The following is a 17,118-nucleotide window of genomic DNA, read 5'->3' on the forward strand; positions in this document are numbered from 1 at the left end:
CTGTTCAGATTGAATCCAGCCCAAAATGGCAAAAATCTCACAAAAGCAGCTGTTCTTGTAGATTGCTGTAATTTGGGGGGGGCATCCTTGCAGCAGCTCATGAGATTTCATCACCATCAAATCCAAGCCCTCGTTCAGTCTCAAACCCTGAATCCCAGTCTCAGACGAACACCAGCTCTTTGGCCCGACCCTACTTCACATCAGTAAAGCTTGTTATCAGATTCCATTTCTGGGAGTAATGCAAACAGGACCATGTTGCTCTTGTGAGGTGTGTAGTAAGTAAAAGGTTTCAAAATAGAATCTGATCCTGGAATGCTATTTCAAAGGGTCCTGTCAGCTAGCTCAGTACCACTGCTAGATAGATTGATAGGAAAGGACATTGAGCACCACAACAGGCATTTTCCGCCTGACACTAGCTAAACTGACAGCCAGGACTGAGTACAGTGAGATGAATGTCAGGCAGCAGCAAAGAGACAGCTAACTAATAGGAGCAACTAGGATGTCCATAAAAGATGCCCATTCATATCTGATAAATTGGCTCCCGGCCCATTGTACGCTGGGGGCCTAATTCTGCTCTCAGTTAAGATGGTGTAAATCCACAGCAGCTCCATTCACTTCAGTGAAGTTACTCACATTTACCTCAGTGCAGAATATTGGTGTTTCCCAAATTACAGCTGTTTGATCACTGCTGGAATTCCAGCTTGATTCTGTGGTCACATCTAATGGGAACATATATTTGACTTCCTAAACAACCCCCTAGATTTGACTCACAAGGTGCTGCATATCAGGGCAGTGGGGATTCTTACCAATGCCAAATGGAAAGGAAATTCCTAATACTGTAAAGTCCCTTCCGCAGATTTTGGTCTCTACTGCCTGTGGGCCCAATCCTGCTCCCACTGATGCTTGTTTCCAATCTCCCTTGTGTCCTGAGCAATTGCTCAGAGTTTGGGAGTCTGCTGCCTAGCAGTGCAGCGTTGTTTTTCTAAACAATTATGGGGTGATCTTACAGTGTCTCTGCAGGGAAAAAGCTCTCTGTTTCTTACCGACTTGTGGGTCACTCGCGGGCTTTGGCCTCGAGACCTGTTGAGCTGACACCTTTCATCACTACCAAGCTGTAATTCAGGAATACAAAACATTCCAGTCAGGGGCTGGTTCTGCTCTCTCCTATCCTGGTGTAACTCCACTGGCTCCAGTGCAGTCATCTCTGCTTTACACTAGGGTAAGTAGATTAGGGGCGTAAGGGGATGAGAGCTAAGGAAACGTTGTTCTAAGTCAGCCATGAAAATGTTGCCATATTGTGGGGCCATGCGGGTGCCCATAGCAGTGCCGCTGACTTGAAGGTATATATTGTCTCCAAATATGAAATAGTTATGGGTGAGGACAAAGTCACAAAGTTCAGCCACCAGGTTAGCCGTGACATTATCGAGGATACTGTTCCTGACGGCTTGTAGTCCATCTGTGTGTGGCATGTTGGTGTAGAGGGCTTCTACATCCATAGTGGCCAGGATGGTGTTTTCTGGGAGATCACCGATGGATTGTAGTTTCCTCAGGAAGTCAGTGGTGTCTCGAAGATAGCTAGGAGTGCTGGTAGCATAGGGCCTGGGGAGAAAGTCCACATAGCCAGACAATCCCGATGTTAGGATGCCAATGCCTGAGATGATGGGGCATCCAGGATTTCCAGGTTTATGGATCTTGGGTAGCAAATAGAATACCCCTGGTCGGGGTTCTAGGCATGTGTCTGTACAGATCTGTTCCTGTGCTTTTTCAGGGAGTTTCTTGAGCAGATGGTGTAGTTTCTTTTGGTAATCCTCAGTGGGATCAGAGGGTAACGGCCTGTAGAATGTGGAGTTAGAGAGCTGCCTAGCAGCCTCTTGTTCATGTTCCAACTTATTCATGATGACGACAGCACCTCCTTTGTCAGCCTTTTTGATTATGATGTCAGAGTTGTTTCTGAGGCTGTTGATGGCATTGTGTTCAGCACGGCTGAGGTTATGGGGTAGGTGATGCTGCTTTTCCACAATTTCAGCCCGTGCACGTTAACGGAAGCAATCTATGCAGAAGTCCAGTCTGTTGTTTCGGTCTTAAGGAGGAGTCCACGCAGAATCCTTCTTTTTGTAGTGCTGGTAGGAAGGATTCTGTGGGTTAGTATGTTGTTCAGAGGTGTGTTGCATCTGATGAAGTGGGTTTTAGCCCATGAAAGCTTATGCTCAAATAAATTTGTTAGTCTCTAAGGTGCCACAAGTACTCCTGTTCTTTTTACGGATACAGACTAACAGGGCTGCTACTCTAAAACCTGTCACTAAGGTAAGTGAGAGGAGAATCAGGTTCTCAATTAACACAAAGTGATAGTAAGGAAACACCTGCCCGGTACAAAAGAAACACGATGTAATGGCCTCGCTGCTAGCCTTACAGCAGAGGCTTGTAGCGCCTTTGCTCTTTCTTCTTGCCCCAGCACCCTTTGCTTCCAAGATACTTCCTATCGCTGGCTTAGAATGACCCCCGCTGGCAAAAACGCAGACTTGGTGAATATCCACAAACCACAGTTGGACAATGCTGGGGCTTAAACAACGGAACTCAAATAAGTAATTGTGATTGACTGCTTCCCTGGGGCCTGGGAGATGGAAGTCTGAGAACTCATCCCTCCGATGTAATTTGAGATAGGAATTTTTTAAATCTCGAAAATTCTTATGGAAACTGGGAAACTATTTCCCACCCACCTCTTCTTAGCACCTGTAATCAAGTGACCAGGGAGATTGAAGTGTTCTCCAACTGTTTTTTGAATGTTATAATTCTTGATGTCTGATTTGTGTCCATTTATTCTTTTACGTAGACACTGTCTGGTTTGGCCAATGTACATGGCAGAGGGGCATTGCTGCACATGGAGAACACTTCAGTCTCCCCGGTCACTCAATTACAGACCTAAACGTCGCAATATTACAACAAAAAAACTTCAGAAACAGACTCCAACGAGAGACTGCTGAATTGGAATTAATTTGTAAACTGGACACCATTAAATTAGGCTTGAATAAAGACTCGGAGTGGATGGGTCATTACACAAAGTAAAACTATTTTCCCATATTTATTTCCCGCCCCCTACGGTTCCTCACACCTTCTTGTCAACTGCTGAAAAGGGCCATTTTCATTACCACTACAAAAAGTTTTTTTTCTCTCCTGCTGGTAACCTTAACTGATCACTCTCCTTATAGTGTGTATGGTAACACCCATTGTTTCATGTTCCAGATATAGGTATCTTCCTACTGTATTTTCCACTGCATGCATCCAGTGAAGTGGGTTTTAGCCCACGAAAGCTTATGCTCAAATAAACTTGTTATTCTCTAAGGTGCCACAAATACTCCTGTTCTTTTTGGGGATACAGACTAACACGGCTGCTACTCTGAAACCACTCAGAGTTAAGTTGATGTCACCATTAAAGCATGTCCCCTTGTTGAATCTCAAATACTTCTATCATTTTGTTTAATACTTTGCAAACCCCATGGGATAGTGGTTACAGCTTAGGTAGTCTTCAGGAATTTTGTTGGGGATCAAAGCCACCTGGGTTCAGACTGTGAACTTCACTGTAGTTAACTGAATTACTTGGGTGAGTACTGTACCGCTCAACATTGTGAGTAAGGGGCCCACAGTCTGGCCGTTTACTCTCTTAACATGTCAAATCATAGGTGATGTTCCCCAGACTTCCCTTGTTATTCTAACGCTGCTGAAATGCTGCAGTATAGCCAGGCTTTTAAAATCCAGTTGGCTTTAATTTTCAAACCCACGTCTTTGGGTTGCCGAAGCACCAGCCGCTTCAGTGATGAATGACTGAAATGGTCCCAGCCACACTGGTCTGCGCCTTTCTAACTTTGGGGAAGTTTGAATCTGGATGTGAATTTTCTTAGCCAGGACCCATCTTTAGTGGTGTGAAAGAGACGTAAGCCCGGTGAATATGTCCCTGGTCTGGTGTGGCATATCTAGGGAATCATGCCCACTGCGGGCATTCCAACAGATGTGAAGGAGATAACTGACATATCGCACCCAGTGCACTCAGAGAAGCCATACAAGAAGTCATTGCAAAACTATTATAAAACTGCATAGCTACCAGGCATAAAATACAGTGCTATAAAATATGTAGAGATAAGTAGTTAGTCATTTGACTCCATTAATGTAATGTTACAGCAACTCAGGGTTGCTGTTACTGGACTCTTTCCAAAGAAGTCAATAACAATGATACAGTTTTAAAAATAAAGAGAGAGGGGCCGGGTCTATACTAGGCAATTAAGTCAGTATAACTACGGCACTGAGGAGTGTGAAAAATCCACACCCGTGACTGATGCAGTTAAACTAACCTCACCCCTAATGTAGACAGCTTTGTTGAGGGGAGAATTTTCCCACTGACACAGCTCCCACTTCTCGGGGAGGTGGATTACCTATGCCGAACGGAGAAACCCTCCCCTCAGCGCAGTAGCATCTTCACTGAAGTGCTACAGTGGTGCCGCTGTAACATTTTAAGTGTAGATCTGCCCAGATACTGCACACGTTTCTGCTCAAATTATTATAATTTCTCCAGGTGACCGTAGGAGCTGAGAGTATGACCCCAAATTCATGTGACTGGGAACGTCTGCAGCAGCATCAAACCAGCTGGAGTCAACTCATAGAGAGGACCTCGGGTTCCATCAGGGATGAGTATGGCACAGTGTGTTTCTAAGGACTCTAGCCTGGTAGGTTTAAAAGAAACTGTATAAAATTAAAAACTAATCCCACATATTCTCTGAAAAGCAAACAGCTGACTCCCAATAGTTCTGGGAGCCTTTTTTCCCCTCTTCTGCTGTAGGTAGCAAAAGGTCTGAGGATAAAAATGGAAATTTCTTCTTTATAGTGAGAGCCAGCTATCTAGGCAAGAGAAAAGAGAGACAGATACAACTTGTGCCTCCTCTCTGCTCATCGGTGAGAAGCAGACCCTGGCTACAAACCAATGTGTGCGCGTGTGTGTATGTGCACATTTATTAAGGTTTGTTGGTAACGTCAGGAAAAGCCAAGTTACTGCAAAGACTCACTCAAGAAACTGCTACATCTTTGCACTAGACATCTCAGTTTGAATAAAACATAATATCAACTCTGAATGTAGGCTGAACTAAGCATTCCTTCTCAGTGTAACTAAATCTTTGAAAAGGTTACAAACAAAAATCTTCCCTTACCTTTATCTTGACTGAGGCATCTAATGGTGCTTACATCGTCCATATTCCAGCCAGACTCAAGTGAAAGAAACAGCAAAGGAAGCAATGACGACCAAAGCAATGCTCATCACTGAGCCTTTAAAAGCATCCTCTAAAATAATAATAATAATAGTAATGCATGCACATTGGTCTTTAATGCAACATCAGAAAGTTCCTAAGAATGCTTTCTTCTTCCTCTGGATTGTGCAGGCTCATTTCACTCCCCGTACAGTATGGCAGGAGCCGTTGACAGGTAGAAACCAGCACAGGAGTTAAATGAATTTTACCAGCCTTTCACTGCAACTCAAGTGTTCAGCCACCTGGGATAATCGGGAATTAACTCTTTGCTCCCCACTCTCAACTGAGATAGGGGAGCCTGTTTTGCTTGGTTCCCTCATGAAAGTGCCAGGGGAAAGGATGGTGGATGTTGCAAATTAAATAATAAACAGGTAACTGACAGTCATGTTCCCCTGGGACCTGTTTCATTCAGTAGGCAGCTGTCACAAATTTCACTTCTCTCCAGCAGGACGTCAGTTCATTTTTTAATCTTAGCGTTACTTTGGTCTTCATTGCTTGCTCTGGTGTTTTATGCTTTAACACCTCCCCTGCACCAGCTCTGTACCCTACAGCCTGTTAAGATCCTCTCTCCTACTCGGCTAGTTTTCAGAATGCAAGTGTAGAGTTACTCATAGAGACATGCAAGCTGTTGTCTTTGGACTTATATCTCGTTTATTTTATTTTTTTAATTTTTTGGCAAACAACCCGTGTTTCTCTCCTTTTTCAATTTGCCAGGAAATATTCACTCAGAATTGATGGACACTAGCCAGTGAATGACGCAAATGCTTGGCACTCTGTTTGCTGTGTCCCAACAAGATGGGCACAAACCTCTGTGTCCTGGCTAACTTGTAACTGGAATAAATACATTCCGCCTCACTAATTGATCGTACGCAAAAAGCTTACTGGCCCCAACCCAGAACGAGTCCCCATTGTGCTAGGTGCTGTACATATACACAGAACGAGACAGTTCTTGCTTCAAAGAGCACACCATCTAAATAGGCAAGGCAGACAAAGGAAGTGACTATCCCTGTTTTACAGAAGGGGAACTGAGGCAGAGGGGGGATGAAGTGACTTGCCTAGAGTCACAGAGGAAGTCCACGGCCGAGACAGGAACTGAGCCCAGGTCTCCTCGCCCCCTGTAGATTTCAACAGGTCTGGAGTTCTCTTCACCGCAATCCTGAGAGGGGCTGAGAACTCAGCTTCTACTGATTTCAGTGAGTGAGAAGGAGGATGATTCACATGGGGTCTTAGCATCCCACAGGTAAGACACACTCATTTCCTTGCAGGATCAGGCCATTCCTTCCCTGACTGGCTGTGTAGTGTTGTTATAATGCTGTTGCATTTCCTTTCTGAGGTGTCTGCATTGCAATGGTGGACATAAGAAAGTCTGTGAAGGGCTGTGGGGTCCTTTGGGTTGAAAGACACTAGGGAGTGAGGACTATATTCAGCCTTGTCAAACTAGAGGAATGGCAAGAAATGCACTGCTGGGTTTTCATTCTATTTCATCTGTCTCAGGCACTCATCACTGTAGGGTCTGGTTATCGCCACTGGCTGAGACAGGAGACTAGACAGCTCATGGGTCTGTCTAATCCGATATGGCAATTCCTACGTGCTGCTCCATCCTCACGCATGCGACACTCCCGCTGACAGCATTGCCCATCAGTGTAAGGCTGTCAGGACTTGGCTCGTGCACAGCTGCATGAAAATACAATCTCTGCTGCTTACTGTTCCCCTAAAGCCACCATGCCTCTGAGACACTGCAACTATCTCCACAGCAACTTATTACCATAGGAGCACTTATTGCAGGAGGCCTCTGGGACATCATGCACTCCCACTGTTCAGCATTTGTTTTGTTTCTTATTGTAGCTGCTGGGCCTTTTATAATGGGAGCTCCTCAGGGCAGGGGCCTGCCAACTGCCTGGCCCGCCTCACCCATTGCACACACGGTGCACACTCAGGGTTCCATATGAATAATAACTTAGTTTCACAAATAGAGGATTATAACTTAAGTGGAGAAATAAGCAGCAGCAGCAGGTGAAGTGTTCAAGCTGCACCTGTTTGCATGTAGGTGACTTGCATAAGGCAAAAACCACAGCAGGAGAAATGCTGACCAATAGAGCAGATCCCTACGCAGAACGCCGTGCCAAGTTTTTAAAGGGATGTAATCATTACATGAGTGATTATGGGGTTTGCTCTCCCATTGGCTCACTGGAGATTTAAGGATGAAAAGGAACATCTCTCCTGAATTCTCCACGCAGCAATGGAAGAGCAGAACACATCTCACCTACCCTTCACTCGTCCTGCTGGGCTGGTAAATGAATTGCTATTAGTACATGCTGATCCCCGTCAAGGGTAAGGCTAGAAAAGGGGACGGTTTTGTTGTTTAAACATGAAGTGTGAGAGCCTTATGCTGTCTGGAAGCGCAGGTCATCCCTCTGTCCTGCTGAAGGAGAGAAGATGAGTTCCTTGCAGCTTAGTGGAGGGGGATCTTTCAGATGTCTATGTCCCACATAACTAACTCAAGTTAGCTAACACGAGAGACGAGGTGTGTGTGTGAATGGGGAGGGGGTGTTATCTTTTATTACACCCACCTTGTCTCTCCAGTGTCCTGGGACCAACACTGCAAACAGCGAACACAAGTCAATTATGTGGCACACGGCACTTGAACGTTCCCAGAACTCAGGAAGGAAACTCAACCCCCCAGAATGAGACTTAGATTCTTGAAGCAAGATCTTGCTAAAACAAGCAGTCAGGCAGAAATGTTTTATCCTTCGCAGCGTCCAGATTTTGATGAGGCTTAAAATGATTTACTCTTTGATTCTATTTTCAAAGCTTCCAAGCAAGCCAACATCAAACGATGGTCAATGTAATGAAGTTATTAATGAGTCTGATCTTAATGAATACGAGTGAAGATCCTAATTTCTTGGAGCACAAATCTGATGGAGTTTTGATTTGATTTTGGATGCGGTACAAAAATACGTCTATGTCCACATGCTACTTTATCTTGCTGGCAGCCCCATGTCTGAGTTTCTTTATTTGGCTAGATATGGATAAACTTACAGAGCAGTTTTTCCTATCTCGTTGTGTTTTCCTCTGTCTCTGTATTGTGTAAAACTATAGTCTATTTGTTATGTTGTCTGGAGGGGAACAATCCATAATAAACACCCTAGGTTCTTTCTGGGCATTAAAGCTCCTAGAGCACTTCTGGGGAGAGTCAGCCTGTAGCCGAACGACCTTGGCTAAATCTACCCATACCCTTACAGATGTGCAGAGTGTTGCACAGCAGTTGCCGTCAAGCCTGCTGCCCTCCACCCCTTAGGCCACTGCATTCTGGCAGTGGCTGACGTGCGCCCTCTCTGGATACAGTCTGTAAAATGCCTTGTGATGAAAGGTGCTCTCTAAAGGCTAGGCTGTGACTCAGACTGTCCACCGCTGCAGGGCCCTTAAAAAGGCTACCTAGACCTTGTCAGGGCTGATGAGAGAGGGAGATGGGGGGAGACTTGTACTGGGGCCTCCAAAACATCTGTAACAGATCTGTGTAAATAAAGTGAAATGGAAGGGGCCTCAAATTTCTCTCGACAGGCCTGGCCCTTGGCTCCAGCCATGTAAAAGTAAGCAGGGCTATTTGCCTCCTTGCTCCTTTCCTGGAGTAGGTGGGCAGGGAGTGGACGGGAAGAGGTGGGAAAACAGCTGGAGTAAGCTGAGCCAACACATGGGGAGGGTGCTGTAGGCAACCAATGAATGACTGCTCCCCTTGGCAGGGGAGGTGCAGGGCAGGGGTTGCAACTCCCAGGAGGGCCTTTGAGGCACAGCACCTCTGGGGCACCTAAAGGAACAAGCTTGCCCTCAGTAGGTTATTATTCTGTGCAAGTTTGTGCTCAGAGACAGAGAAAATGAAAAGACACCAGCTCCAAATCTCTGGGGCTAATTCACTCTCAGGTTAGCATCTAATTTCAAACTCATAAAAGTTTGCTGCTTTTCGGGGAGGGGGGGGGAACAGTTAGTTTTTAAATGGTAACATCTAACTAGGAGGACATTATATATTCAGAATCAGTATGGGTTATTAGAGATCTAGATATAAATATTCAAAACACGGCAAGGAAAAGGGTTTCTCTCTCTGTGGTTATAAAAGGGTCACACAGCAAATGTCTCACAAACATTTTGATGCAGGGCAATGTTTTGCAGACAAAGAGAAAACAGGCTGCCCTATTATGATCATTCTTCAACTGAAGATGACCTCCATGGATGGCAAGATGGCGGCTTTAAGCATGGGAGATTTATGCAGAAAGAGCCTACTCCAGCGGTTCTCAAGCTGTGGGTCACGACCCCGTTTTAATGAGGTCGCCAGGGCAGGCGTTAAGACTTGCTGAAGCCCAACTCACACCACCTGGGGCCAAAACCAAAGCCTGAGGCCTGCTGCCTGGGGCTCAGGCTTCAGCCCTGGGTACAGGGGCTCAGGCTACAGGCCCTCCCGACCTGGGGCTGAACCCCTTGGGCAGCAGGGCGTGGGCAGGCCCAGGCTTCAGTCCCCGCTCCTGGGGTCATGTAGTCATTTTTGTTGTCAGAAGGAGGTCATGGTGCCATGAAGTTTGAGAACCCCTGGCCTACTCCAATCTCCCTTGATATCAATGGAAGTCTATCCACTGGCTTGGAATCCGGCCCAAAGGAACAGCATGGGGCGGTGGGTGGAAAGGGGCTGGCAGCTGCTCTTAGAGGATCTCTACCTCACAAAGCACTGTGCTTAGCAGAACACAAGCCTGCGCCACCCCAATACCCTCTGCATCTGCCCAGCCCACTGGCCAGGGAGAAGGCGTGGCTTGAGGGATGGCTTTGCCACACTTGCATTCTCCTTCCTGTCCTCTTTATGGTATCCATGCCAGATTCCCCCATCCTTTTATGCCATGAGCACAAGGGCTTGGATCTTGGGCAGGTGAACTCAGAGAGTAAGGGGTCCTGGCACCCATCTCCCCTTTCACACCCATGCGAGGTAGGCACAATCTACCCCTGGCTGTATCGACTTGGGGGAGGGATAGCTCAGTGGTTTGAGCATTGGCCTGCTAAACCCAGGGTTGTGAGTTCAATCCTTGAGGGGGCCATTTAGGGATCTGGGGCAAAAAATGTCTGGGGATTGGTCCTACTTAGAGCAGGGGGTTGGACTAGATGACCACCTGAGGTCCCTTCCAACCCTGAGATTCTATGATTCTATGGCTAGTGCATCTAATTAGAATAGAGCCACACTGGTCTGTAACCCACTGAGGGCCTGTTTTCTACCAACACCAAATGGCAAACTCCCCCATTGACATCAATGATGTAGGATTGGGTCCTAAGGGCCCAATCCTGTGAAGTGCTCAGTGCCCACAGTCACTGAATGTAATCACTGGAATGACTATGCAAATGACTGCTTTGATCTGAAGAGCCTTTGAGACATGGCACGGATATGAAAGGCCAGCAATGGAGGGAGGGAAAGGAGCGTTTCCCTGAAGTGAACTCCTCCCACTCTAACAGAGGGTAGGAATCTGTTAGAGACTCTAACCCGGTAAAGATCAGAGAGGGAGAGACTCCAGCTTCCAGCAGTGCCAAAGGGCACTCTGCAAATGGTATCCTGTGGCCACTGCAAATTCATCTTCTCCCTCTGTTTATTCCTCACGTCAGAGCTGTTCGGTTTAGTAAAAACCTAATTCTGCCACACTGGCAGACAGTAAGTAGCATGGTCACCTCAGGTCTAAGGGGCTATTCAGCATAAGGTTAGCAGAATCTGGCCCTATTTTTATTTTATTTTTTACCAGGAATGGGCAAAAAACAACCTGGATCTTCACTCAAAAACCAAGCCAAACCCAAACCCTTCCTGGAGGCTCAGAAGAGTTTGATTAACGTATGTTTCAGTTTATTTTTCATGGTTGTGGAATTATACATTCCAGCCAGCTGGATCCAGATATGCCAAAACATCATAGGGAAAGCAGGTCTTGCAGTGTTTCTGGCAATACTGCACAAGACCCCTTGCTGCAAACCAATCTATAACAGTTTGGAAAGATCTCTAGATTTCAGAGCAGGATGCTGGAGTGCAGTTCTGCTCTGGTTGCTTAGCAGGCATCAAGTCCTCTGATAAGCATGGTTCACTCCTTCCACCTCAAACTATTCACCCTGGCCTTCCTATATTGCTCTGCCCTGCAGCTCTCGAGTGAGTGCAACTGAGTCATTAAAAGACCTCCTTCAGTTTTTCACTGGAGCCCTACTGATGCATCAGAAATTAAATTCTAGATGTACAGTTTCAAACGATGTCCTTGGGAGCAAGCTAAGCAAAAAAAGATTGAGAAAGCAATCAGAGGAGACACAGCCTGACACAAACAAATGATCTACACCATAACAAAGCAACTGTTCAGATGAGGCTCCTAATACTTTGCAGAAATTTTAATAAGATATAATGAAGCAGAGAAATAATTAAATCTCTGCCTTCTTAAGCACTTAATGGCTGTCATGCAAACGGCTGTCAAGCAAATAATGTTTACGCATTCAGTAAACTCTGACACATTCAGAATACATCACATGGACTTTCTCCATCTCACAACATGTCTTTTACGAACGAATCCAAAGGGATTGATCTTCCCCACTTGCCTCAAACCTGCTATAGTCATTTACACCTGTGTAAAGTGAGGTTAGATGCAGCCACCGTGATAGGGTAGTGTTTTGCACACGTGTAAATGACAACACAAGGTGGGTAACAATGGAGGATCAGGCCCAAAGCATTTCCTGAAAACCAGTTTGTAACAGTCATTCTTTGAAACTGCCTAGCTTCTCCCAGCTGAGGATCTGAAAATATCCTACCAATGTTCTCTCATTAAGCCTTGGAATCCCTGGAACTAAAGCTAGGCCCCTGCAGATGGCAGGATAATGCTATGGGGGTACAACATGCAGAGGTGGAAAGATTGTTCTCCATCTTGATTAAAAGTGCAAGTCTTTCAAGTGACACTATCTGCACTGCCCAGTCAGTCTTGCTGATTATGTCACCATAACTCTTGCTATTTTAATAAGCAGCAGTCTCTTATGCACATCCGGCAGGTCATTAGCTTGTGCACTCCCATTCTCTTTTATGGGGATGTATTCCCTCCCCGCTTACAATGTAATCCAGTTTCTGAGCCTACAGATCTCAGACCCACTTCAGACTGTTTGGTTACACAGGCACTTGATAAGAAAATTATAGGCCAGCACTTGTGAGACAAAAGCTTTCCCTCCCACCTCAACAGATCTGGGAGGGAAGAGATTACATGACGGAAGATATGTTTAGATAAGTGGGTCCCCCGAGGGAGGTTTGTGGACACTTTCTTGAAAGACTAAGAAGCAAAGAACAAACAACAGAGGATTAAGACGGGCTCTACAAGCCAGGTTGCAAGCCCTGAGGTCTTGTTCATAAAAACAGGAGCATAGGTTAATACAATCTCTGGGTCATTGTTTTAAAAGAGTCTAGTTTCTTTTACGCAGCTCTAAAGAAATCTGAGGTTTTCATTATCGGTATGGGTCTCTTCCTTTCCTTCTTCCCTCCTTTCTTTTCTTTCAGCCTTTTATGGGACCTATAATTATTTTTACATAGCAATAATGGCTGATGACCTTTCAAGGAACAACTTGGAAAGTCAGGTCCCTATAGCAGTCGGGAGCCTTGTCTCTTGTCTTAGACACTGCACAGGATTCAATTAGGAGAAAGCTTTGCCTACTCCCATAAGTCAAACTTCATCATCTGAAAGAGCTGGATGATTTTAGACCATTAAATATATTTGTGGCTAAAAATAATGGCTATCAAATACCGGTCTATAAACTCAACATCCCCAAGGCCCTAATGGATCATAGATGGATCTGTTGAGAGAATGCCTCAAATACAGTGGGACATGCTGGAGTCCTACAAAGCGTCGATTTAAAAAGCAGGCACCTGACTCACTTCTGTTGGAAAGAAAGAAAGAAAGAAAGAAAAATTTTCTAGTGTGTGATGATGCCAAACTGATGTCATGCCAAGCTCCACTCCATTATATGATGTGACATTTTACCCTCGTGTCTGCACAGAATACAAAAACAAACAAACATCTGCAGAATTAAGATTAAATAATTTCTCAAATGCTGCCAGTCCAGAGCCACTGAACTGAAATAAAGAGAGAGATTATGTCTTTTCTGACAGTCCCTGTGATTAAGGCATCTCATTTAGAAATGGCATGCTACATTTTATATTAATTTGCTTAAAATTCTGATGCTGTCAATGTTCTTCCTGAGTATTTAAGCTATATCTTGACTTTGAGGGTAAAATGCCATCAATTAATCATCACTGACTGCTTGATGACTGAGTGGTTTACAAAATGGATGGGAAAATAAACCATGTCCTCTGGAAAGATCACCTGTTGGGCTTGTGAGGATTTTAATTTGCAGCGTTCCATCTTTCTTTAGGGGGATGTCCCCAGTGCAGGGTAAATAACCTACACAGGAAGAACTATAGTCTGCAAAATACGGGCCAAATCCAGCCGCTCTCACAACAAATAGACTTAGGAGTTCTTTGTGGAGAAAAATATTGCAGTGAGTGGGATTTGGTCCTGTATAAATAACTGCTCCTTTAGGGCTAGATTGAGGGCCAAATTCTGGCCCCCAGTCCAGCCTCCACATGTCTCTCTGGCAGCATATGGGGACTGTCCCATAAAGGAAACCCAATGGGCTCTGGGGAATTACCCCAGCAGAGGGGCAGTAGAGCCCTAGGCAGCCACCTTGGAATAGTGGCATGGTGGAACAGGGCTGGGATGGGACACGGACTGTCGATGAGCCCACTGGGGAGATTAGCTTGTGAGGAGGCTTAAAAGCCTCTTTTGCTCCTGGAAGGAGCAGAACTGCCTTTGCTCCAAGCCCCAAGTACTGAGCAGCGCCTGGCTGTGCCGCTCCAAGAGGGGATCTGGAAAAGAATTATAAAATCCTGAGAGATCCAATTACTACCCCTTTGCTCCAGAGGGGAAGTAGGATGCTACAGCCCTTAACAAAGAACGGATTATTTGACAGCTCAGCAAGGCTCATGTGGGGGGAACTGGGTGCTCTTCCTTCTCCCCCATGCCCAGACCTTCAATGTGGGGAGCTCTCCTGCGCAGTACAGAGATCTGGGGTGCTCCCTCCAATTCCCAGGCACAATATAGCCTTTAAAGATTCCAGGCTAATAAATCCACTGGATGGCTATTGCAATACACCATAGAAAGCTTGCATTTTATTTTCTTTGGGAGGAAATAATCTCTGTCCATTAGAGCTGGAAGCAATATCTTTACACAAAATGACCTGACAAATGTAGCGAGCGCTGACATGCAGATGTGGAATCCATCCCACAGAGCAGAGAAGGTGCTGTCAGCATCACACAATGTGACATGCTGTCTCCTCATGTCAATTTACCTTTGGTCACCTGCCTGCAGGAGACAGCTCTCCACTTCTGCAGCCTTTTCTAAACAAGGGCTAACTTCAGCTGCTTTCCCTGGCTCTGTATCGAGATTTTACGGCTTTGTAGCCATAGGAACCCTCACCCCAGCACCAAGTGCCCTACCCATAGGAACCCTAACCTTAGCTCCAAGTGCCCTACCCATAGGAACCCTAACCCTAGCTCCAAGTGTCCTACCCATAGGCAGTGGTGAATTGGAACCGGTTCCCACCAGTTCGCGGGAACCGGTTGTTAAATTTAGAACCTTTTAGAACCGATTGTCCCACGAAGGACCGGTTCGAAAAGGGCTTTTAAATTTAAGAAAAGCCCCAGCAGCTCCCTGCCCTTCCCCTGGCCTCAGCTCATCTCACTCCACCTCTGACTCCTCCCTTGAACGCTCCTGAGGCTTCTCCTCCCCCTCCCCAGCTTCCTGCGAATCAGCTGTTCGCACGGGAAGCCTTGGAGAGCTGAGAAGGAAGTAGCAGCTTCCCGCAGGTGAGCTGGGGCATGGGGGCGGGGGTGCGAGGAAGGCTCCAGGCGCTGCACGGCTCCGGCCTAGCCCCCGACCCCATCCCTGGGCAGCGCAGCTCCGGCCCGGTCCCGACCTCGGCCGGCCAGGCGGCGCAGCTCTGGCCCGGCCCCTGGGCCCAGCCGGCCGGGCGGCGCGGCTCCGGCCTGGCCCCTGGGTCCGGCTGGCTGAGTGCCCCGGCTCCGGCCCGGCCCCTGGGCCCAGCCGGCCGGGCGGCGCGGCTCCGACCTGGCCCCTGGGTCCGGCCGGCCGAGCACCGCGGCTCCGGCCCTGCCCCGGCCGAGCGCCCCGGCTCTGGTCCCAACCCGGCTGAGCGGCCCAGCCCGGCTCCGGCCCGGTCCCCATCTCCAGGCAGCGCAGTAAGGGGGCAGGGAGCATGGAGGGGGTGTTGGATAGAGGGCAGGGGACTTGGGGGGGTGGATTAGTGTCGGGGCGGTCAGAGGTCAGGGAACAGGGGGATTGAATGGGGGCAAGGGTCCCGGGGGGGCAGTCAGGAAGGAGCAGGGGTTGGATGGGGCGGCAGGGGGCAGTCAGGGGACAGGGAAGGGGGGTGGATGGGGCACGGGTCGGGGGGGGCTGTCAAGGAACGTGGGGGTCTGGATGGGGCAGGAGTCCCGAGGGGGCATGACCCTCTCATGGGGTGAGGAGGAGGGAACCGGTTGTTAATATTTTGGCAGCTCATCACTATTTATTTATTTTTCCTTGCAGGATGACATTAAATATATTCAATTAAAAATATGATAAATGATTTCAACAACTTCAGTTGTTACTTACAGGGGGCTTGGTTACCGCTTTGACTGCTCAGTAAATAACAGTCATCTTATCAGCAGCGGGATACAAAGAGACAAGAATCATTTGTCCTCTTGCAAGAAGCAGGCTAGGGATGCTGAAACACCGTGGATGGCTCCACTCCAGTGATTGAACAAACAGCATATGACAGGTGTTAGTCATGTTGCTTAACGCACCACTGGAAGGTACTCAGATACTAAGATGATAAGAGTGGTATAAAAACATACATAGAATAGAATAGAATAGACCTTTCCTTGAATTGTCCTTGTTCACGCCATTCTGAACCTTTCCCTATGGCTTCCTGGTGAAAAGACCCCTTTTCCCAGAGTGAATCTTTTGAGCGCACTGCTGTCAGTTTAGTGGGAATGATCCATGTTGGAGATCACGATTCCATGAGATCTTGCACAGCAGCTGCGAGAGCCATCTGTTGAATTGTACCGTCCCATCATGTCAAGGCCTTATCTGTTCTAGCACCACAGAGCTATCTGTGGATGCATTCTCCACTGAGCAGAGAGCAAGGAAAGTTGTCTAGCTTCCACACCTATTAAGTCTGCTTTGATAACACATACAGGACACAGTACAATGTCTCTGCACACACTAGTAGCTGAAATAGTTTATCTGCCAGCAGAAGTATACTGAAATTCTGAGATCCTCCATTAGGAGGCACTAGACAAGGGCAAACAGTGGGACAGAAGCTGTCCTGGGCAGAACTACAGATTGATTTGGTCTGGACGGGGAACAGGGGCAGATAGATGGGATTCAGAACTGATTTTCATCATTCTGCTAGTAGTGATGGGACTTGGCTCCATGTGTCATTATGACGCTACGATGTTCTTCAATTCCCCGGACACCACATCCAGCATAATTCTGTGTGTGCTTGAATCAGTGCTCGTTTACTGAGCTTGGCCCTAGTAAACCTTGGGATTCCTGGAGAGGATGTGGCCAAGTGGTTTTACTTCCTGCATTCTTGTGCAGCAAGCATCTACCCTGGGGGCAAGGGTTTTAGCCTTGAGCTTGGGCAGCAGAGAGCTTTAATCCGTCACTGGTTCCCATCAGTGTTCCTGTTTCGGTTTAATCCAGGGAGCCCTAGAAATCTAGCTAGAAAGCTTCAT

General features: G+C 46.9%; 1 protein-coding gene and 1 long non-coding RNA gene across 3 annotated transcripts in view; one reads left to right on the forward strand and one right to left on the reverse strand.

Moving 5' to 3' along the window:
* The window catches only part of PLCH2 (phospholipase C eta 2), a 152,531-nt gene extending 151,233 nt beyond the window's left edge, over positions 1-1,298 (reverse strand). Inside the window, exon 1 of the mRNA XM_044996315.1 lies at positions 1,044-1,298. The gene's annotated coding sequence lies outside the window, so the exon portion shown is untranslated. The remainder of the gene's footprint in view (positions 1-1,043) is intronic.
* A 658-nt stretch (positions 1,299-1,956) lies between these two features.
* Positions 1,957-8,199, forward strand: LOC123354249. 2 transcript variants are annotated; one of them, XR_006574684.1, is made up of 4 exons: positions 1,957-1,996; positions 4,565-4,715; positions 6,306-6,528; positions 8,100-8,199. It is a non-coding gene; the product is annotated as an uncharacterized LOC123354249 (long non-coding RNA). The 2 variants fall into 2 exon arrangements; XR_006574683.1 differs by having other exon boundaries at positions 6,410-6,528.
* Positions 8,200-17,118: the final 8,919 nt, after the last annotated feature.

The sequence above is a fragment of the Mauremys mutica genome, chromosome 21 (genome assembly GCF_020497125.1).
Source record: "Mauremys mutica isolate MM-2020 ecotype Southern chromosome 21, ASM2049712v1, whole genome shotgun sequence".
Classification (NCBI taxonomy): Eukaryota; Metazoa; Chordata; order Testudines; family Geoemydidae; genus Mauremys; species Mauremys mutica.